The sequence below is a fragment of the Cicer arietinum genome, chromosome 6 (genome assembly GCF_000331145.2).
Source record: "Cicer arietinum cultivar CDC Frontier isolate Library 1 chromosome 6, Cicar.CDCFrontier_v2.0, whole genome shotgun sequence".
NCBI lineage: Eukaryota > Viridiplantae > Streptophyta > Magnoliopsida > Fabales > Fabaceae > Cicer > Cicer arietinum.
In genome coordinates this window covers 49,055,179-49,062,316 of record NC_021165.2, presented here as the reverse complement: position 1 = coordinate 49,062,316, position 7,138 = coordinate 49,055,179, and the positions used below count along the sequence as shown (strand labels likewise).

The window sequence follows — 7,138 nt, the reverse complement described above, 5'->3', positions numbered from 1 at the left end:
AAATATATATATGTAAGAAATAAATGAATATTACTTACGTGTCGAGCATATTCTTTATTCCGGGGTGATTGGTGTAATCGCCGTGCACGGGATCCAAATAGTATATCACTTCAGAGACCGCATTGATTGCAAATAGCACCCAATGTGCCCTACAACAACAAAAAATTGGTTAAGCAATTTTGTTTATAGACAACTAATAAATTAAATTCTCATCAATTAAAAAAGATAAAATTACGTACCCTGAATTATATGGTGCCAAGAACAATTTATCACTTTCTTTATTTCTTAAAAACATATCTACAATGTAGTGTTTTACATTGTCTGGATCGAGTTTGAACATCGACATCTTATGCGGAGACAAGAATGAGTATTTATTTGACAGTTTCCCATATGGATCTGAATGTAGTTTAGGTTGTAAATTAGGTTATATATATATATGTATCTGAATGTAGTTAATTAGGTTGTAAATTAGGTTATATATATGTATCTGAATGTAGTTAATTAGATTGTAAATTACAGAGTTACAGAGTTACGTATATGTTAATTAAGTTACAGAGTTCTGATTTCTGTTCTACTGATTGTGTGAACTGCTTATGGTATTTGAATATGTTTTGTTGTTGTGTGCACTGATTGTAAACTGATTTTGGATCAAAATAATTTTGGATACAAAGATAAAAGATAGCGCTTTCTAAAAAAAATGCCATAAAAAGCTAAAAAGCGCTTTTCATTTCAAATAATTAATTTACAGCGTTTAAAAAAAAAAACACACATTTTACAGCGCTTTTTTTAAAAAGCGCTGTAAAATGTTGTTGTAAAGCGCTATAATGGTGTACATTTTACAGCGCTTTCTTGAGAAAGCGCTGTAAAATGTACAACAAAAGCGCTGTAAAATGCAGACCCATAATTTCATATAATGGGTGTGCATGTTACAGTGCTTTTGTTAAAAAGCGCTCTAAAAGCAGACCCATAACTCATATAATGGGGTGCATTTTACAGCGCTTTTTTGAAAAAGCGCTGTAAAATGTCCATAACAAGCGCGCGTTATATTTACATGTTTTATAGCGCTTTTTTAAAAACGTTGTTGTATCTTTTACAGCGCTCGATTCTACAACGCTTTTTTTTTTTTGAAAAAGCGCTGTAAATGCAGTTTTTCGCGTAGTATTACATATATTAAAAAATATGATTGATTATACATTTAATTTATGTAATCTCAATTGAAAAAGTTTATTTCATTATCTAAACTAGTTAATATAAAATATTATATTAAATCAACAATCCTTTAGAGTTATTAACATTAAATTAATAAAAAAATTAAATATTGATTCTTTCTTGTATTTTATTTAGAATATGCATGTTAATTTTATTTATATTTTATTTTAGGTTAAGTAGTATATGCGGTCTCTTAACTTAATTTCAGTTAACGTTTTAGTTATTTATCTTTTTTTTTTCTTTCTAATTTGGTTCTTCATTTTAATTTTAAGTGACAATTTGACTTTTTTTTGTTTTAAAATATCAATAATGTTATCATCTTTTTTTTTTACAAAAAATTCATCAAAATTTTCAAACAAAACCAATAAAATTAACATCTTCAATATAATGCAAATTTCTTAAAATATATAACTCAAATATTCAAATAAAATCATATTTTCATCTCCAACAACATCAAATTCATCAAATAAAGAATGAAAATATGAGTTTATTTAAATATTTAAGTTATGAATTTGATGAAATTTGTATTTTATTGAAGATGATGATTAATTTTATAGGTTTTGTTTGAAAATTTTGATGAATTATTTAAATTTTTATAAAGAAAAGGATAACATTATTGATATTTTAAAATATAAAAGATTAAATTGTCACTTAAAATTAAAAAAAAAAATAACTAATTCAAAAAATAAAAAATAAAATAAAAACGTTAACTGAAATTAAATTAAAAGATCACATATGTTATTTAGCTTTTATTTTATTTTATAGAGAATAGAACAACTTCTTGATTAGTCAATTTTCATGACTCAAATTTAACCGTATATTATCATTATCATTCATGACTCAAATTTAACCATATATTATCATTATCATTGTCCATGAAAGCATTAATTGTCTCAGGAAAAATGATCCGTAAGTATGAGAGATATATAGTAGTTCTTCAGAAATCAAATATAAACAAAAAAAGATAATGATATTTGATGGGAAAAGAAGTTTGCTTAAGTGTCATGTATTACCCCAATTTTATCACGTGTTGTTGCTTTCTTTTGAAAATTGTTGATTAAGTTTAGGGAGCCATGCATTCTTTATAATTCTTTTTCTTTTAATTTATCCTTCATTTAAATTGTTTTAATTATTTACAATTTTAATATTTTTTATTCAATTAAAATAAAATAAAAAATAAAAAATAAAAAATATATATACTATATATGAGATACTAAGTTCATGCATAATATGTTTTTTTTATATCAATTTTACATCTCATTTCAATCGTTTATTACAATTTTATTATTTATTATTTTATATTTAAAAAAATGATAAATATCATTATAATTAATTCACGTAATTATGAAATTTCTTATTCGAATATGAAACATGACGTCTAATTTAACAATAACAACATTTATAAGTTAAGTTGAGATAATAATTAAATACTTTAATTTTTACTAATCAAATAATTTTTTTTTGAATTAATAATATAAAATTCTATAACTTCTGTTAATTTTATTCCGAATAGCAGACAATGTTTGTCTTAATAATAATAATAATAATAATAATAATAATAATAATAACAACAATAATAATAATAATAATAATAATAATAATAATAATAATAATAATAATAATAATAATAATAATAATAATAATAATAATAATAATAAATAGTTATAACTGTTATAAGTCTCAAATTAAATAAATTAAAGTGTTGATTATAATACTTAGGTGATGAGACTCAACCTATGAACTTATGTCTTAATAATTGAAAGAGTTGTTCACAGAAAGAGCTATAGTCCGATTAAGGCACTCCACCAGATACTAATAGATGGGTGAAGCCGCCAAAAATAGAAAAGGATACCACCAGTTCAGTGTCGATGAAATAAAAGTTATTGTAAACGTCGGCTCTTAAAGAGCATGGTAGATAAACTAACTTTTTGAACTTGACTCTTATAGTGAGCTTAAGTCCTAACAATATCTTAATAATGTTTTCAAGTAAATCACAAAATTATCAAACTTTTTAATTCTTCAAAAAAAAAAAAATTCTTAATATATGATTAATTATCAAATTTTCTGTTAAGTGAATCGGTTGTTTGCTAAAGAAAAATCATTCGTTAGTTTTCATTTATATAAATTTAATATGTATACATAGTAATACTTCTTAGTAAAAATATTGGAGCCCTTCAAACCCCAATAAAAGAGAAACTAATAAAATTTCAACTAATTTATTTTTTAGTACATAAAAATATCAACTAGTTACTAACATCTAATTATTAGAAAAATGATTTAATTTATATACACCAATAATTTAAAATCTTTTTACACATACATCTACATCACTTTAGTCAATTTTTGTAGAGATATTTCAAGAACTAACCTAACTAATCAAATATTTTTAGACATACATCAAATCAAATCGCTCTATGTAAGATTTTGTAGTGTGATCTGATTGAATACATGTGTAAAAAAGTTTATATTGTCAATGCATTAAAATTAATATCAAAGACAACAATCACCGTCATGGTAAACATATAATTATAGAGAAAGTAATTTTTACAACTATTAAATGTGTTAATTAGGTTTTCCTAAAATTAGTTTTAATTAAAAGTTAGTTGAATGTAAAGTAGTTTATGTTTGAATACATCAGTATCAAAACTATAAATCCTAACTAAAATCAATTCTACTCAAAGACGCCTAAATATGACAAAATCAATTACACACATAAAATCAATTTCAAACCTTTCAAAAATAAAACTAAAAATACACTAACTACTAAAATTTCAACTCCCTAATTCTTTTTCTTTCAGATATTGACTTCTTGATTGCAATGCATTTATCAAATTAGATTGTTTAAGTGCGTAATATTTCTCAATATGTCCATAGTTTTTCTAGTATTGTTGACTGATCATGAATTCAATTTTTTGTTGCTTTAAAATTTTCATAGTGCGTAAATTTTTTGTTGCTTTAAAATTTTCTGAAAAAATTCAATATTTTTGTTTTATTTAATTTAATTATTATTTTTATTTACTTTAAACCTATATTAAAATTTTTTGTTTAATTACTTTTCTTTGTTTTAAACCTTTATGACTAAAATCATACTGTTCTTTGCTTTAAACCTGTATACATGTCTTAATGAAAATGAGGAATTTTCAGGTTTTAAGTAATGAAAAATCTAATTCTTTTACGAAGGTTAAAACAAATAAAAGTAATTAAAAAAATTGTTAAAGGTTTAAAGTAAATAAAAGTAATTTAAACAAAAATTTGATTATTTTCCAATATTTGCCACACAACCAGATTTTGTAGATGATAATAAATATAGATAAGAGAATATATAGAACCATAAAAGCTAAATTCCCAAGCCATAGACCAGAATTATAAATTTGATCCATTCCCAAAAAAACACCAAATTTATTTTTGGGAATCAGCTTGATTGAATGTCACTCCTATCACAAAACAAAATATCCCTCTACTATAAGGAGTTTCTACAGTTTATACTCAATTTAATGTAAAATAATATAAAAAAGCCATTATTTATTAATAATAAATTTTATATTAATTAATATTTTAAATTATGTTTTTTTTTATTAATTTGATATATTTTTAATTCTAATAAACACAATATTTTAGAAACTTCTTTTAAATTATGAGACTTGTATTTTCAATGAGAATGCTATATATAATTCTGTTATTATATAGGATATACTATATATATATATATATATATATATATATACTTCCAATATATAGTACTCCATCTAAAATGAATTATAAATAAAATTATATTAAATTACGTACATTAAAAATTATGATTGATTATATATTTAATTTATGCAATTCTTATTGAAAATTTAATTTCATATCTAAATTAGCCTTAATGACTATTATAAAAAAAAATATATGAAATGAATATTAGTTTAGCGTTATTATCATTTAAATAAATAAAAAGTTATTAAATTTTTTTTATGTTTCATTCTAGAATATGCATGTTAATTTTGTTCATATTTTATTTTATTTTATAGAGTAGAACAACTTCTTGCACTACTAGAAATCAGCATTTTACCTGCGGATTTTCCTGCGGATTTCAACTAAAAATCCGCAGGAACACACGTTACCTGCGGATTTATTGGCGGAACTAATTCCCCACGTAAAACCTTCGTGGATAATTGTTTCCTGAGGATTTTTAAATCCGCAGGTAATATACTTGCGGATAAATCCGCAGGAAAAGTAGATGAATTCCGCAGCAAACAACTAGTAAACTTAAAGCATTTTCTTACAACTTTTCATGCAGAAACATTTGTAGCACCATTCCTGCAAATATTGTTCGCATGAAAATCCGCAGGTAAATCCATATGAAATTTTGCACCCGAAAATCCCCAGGTAATTTTTGCCTCAATATTATTTTCAAATTTCTTCTAATTCTTTATTTATATGAAAAGTTCAACTAAAAATATATGAAAACATTATTATAAATACATTTTTTAAATATTTCACATTAGTCTTTAATTGAAATACTATTGCAATACTCCGACACAATTTATATCATGTTCAAAAATCAAAACTAAGCATTAATTCAAGCATGATCCAAAAAAAAAACTAAGTATGATCAAGTATATGATACAACCAAATTAATAAAATAAAAACAAATACTATTCAATATGATAGCTATCAATGTCATCATCTCCATTATCTTCATCAAATCCAACAAATCCTAATTACATCAGAAAGGTTAAATTTTTATTGGTCTCAGACCAATGTTCACTGTTTAGTAGATTTGTGACTACCTGCAAAAGAGTGCACATAGAGACAAAAGTTATTACTTATCAACCAAAACTTACTTTAACTTAATCATTTTTAAACTGCATACCAGTCCATATAACAACAATTAACAGGGATAAATAGAATTGCATTTTATGTGAGGATTGAGGATAAAAATAAGACTGCTTCACACAACAAATAGTTTATTGTGTTTAACATGGATTATTAGTGAAGTGAAACTAATTGTGGATACTATTCAAGAATTTGTTTATTGTTATACTTTGTTGTGGTTCATTGTCCTTAATTCATATATTGTTGGAAATTCAAATGCAAGTGAGAAGTTCAACAATAAAAGGAAACTGCCAAGAGTCAAATCATGAAATCAATGAGTTTTAGTACGACGTACTATGCTGATTTCTAGTGGTGACAGCAAAGACATACCTAATAGCAAAAAGAGAAAGGAGTGTAATGAAATTACACAAATAAAAAGAAACAAGCATTGATCCTGCATTAGTTTCCCCAGTTTTGCCACAGTATAGCCCCTTGTAACAATATACAATTAAAGATGCAAAATTCCTTAATTGAACATTTTAAGAAAAACTTAAGTAGTACGGTGCAGGAAAACTTGTTACTTGTATGTGCAAAAGATGGGAAAATACCCCTCGTAACAAGAAGCGCAACAGAAATAGCAAAACCGACACCTAAAGCCGGATTCTCCCGTGCTACCATCAATACATCTGCAAAACAAAAAGGCTAAAGATCATAAATTGGTGATAAATCTAGATACCTAAAAGATCACCCACAGAGCAAGAAAACTTTGCTTGTATAATTGCCAACAAATTATAGATATCCCCCAAATGCTAGTTCCTCATAAGGTGAAAAATATATCCCACAAAACAAATAAAAAAGCAATACAATAAAACCATGCGAAAATTCAACATACAACAAATAGCCTGTTCTTTCTGCATATCAGTGCCAACGAATATGATCTTGTCTATGTTATCTATGGCGCAACGAATATGCAGAATTAGAATAAAATAATAATGAGATGGTGGAAGACATATAAAAAAGAGGAAACCTGAAAGGTACGAAAGTGGGTGGAAGAGTTGTGTTACATAGAACAAGCAAATTCAATTGCAGAACGCTGAAAATTTTCAGCCATTGACGCTAGTGATGCGGAGGC

At 25.1% G+C, this 7,138-nt stretch overlaps 1 long non-coding RNA gene across 1 annotated transcript; it reads right to left on the bottom strand.

Moving 5' to 3' along the window:
- Nucleotides 1-5,769: 5,769 nt before the first annotated feature.
- Nucleotides 5,770-7,138, bottom strand: LOC105851198 (uncharacterized). The gene is made up of 3 exons (XR_001142937.3): nucleotides 7,034-7,138; nucleotides 6,615-6,692; nucleotides 5,770-5,981 (listed from the first exon to the last, which is right to left on the bottom strand). It is a non-coding gene; the product is annotated as an uncharacterized lncRNA (long non-coding RNA).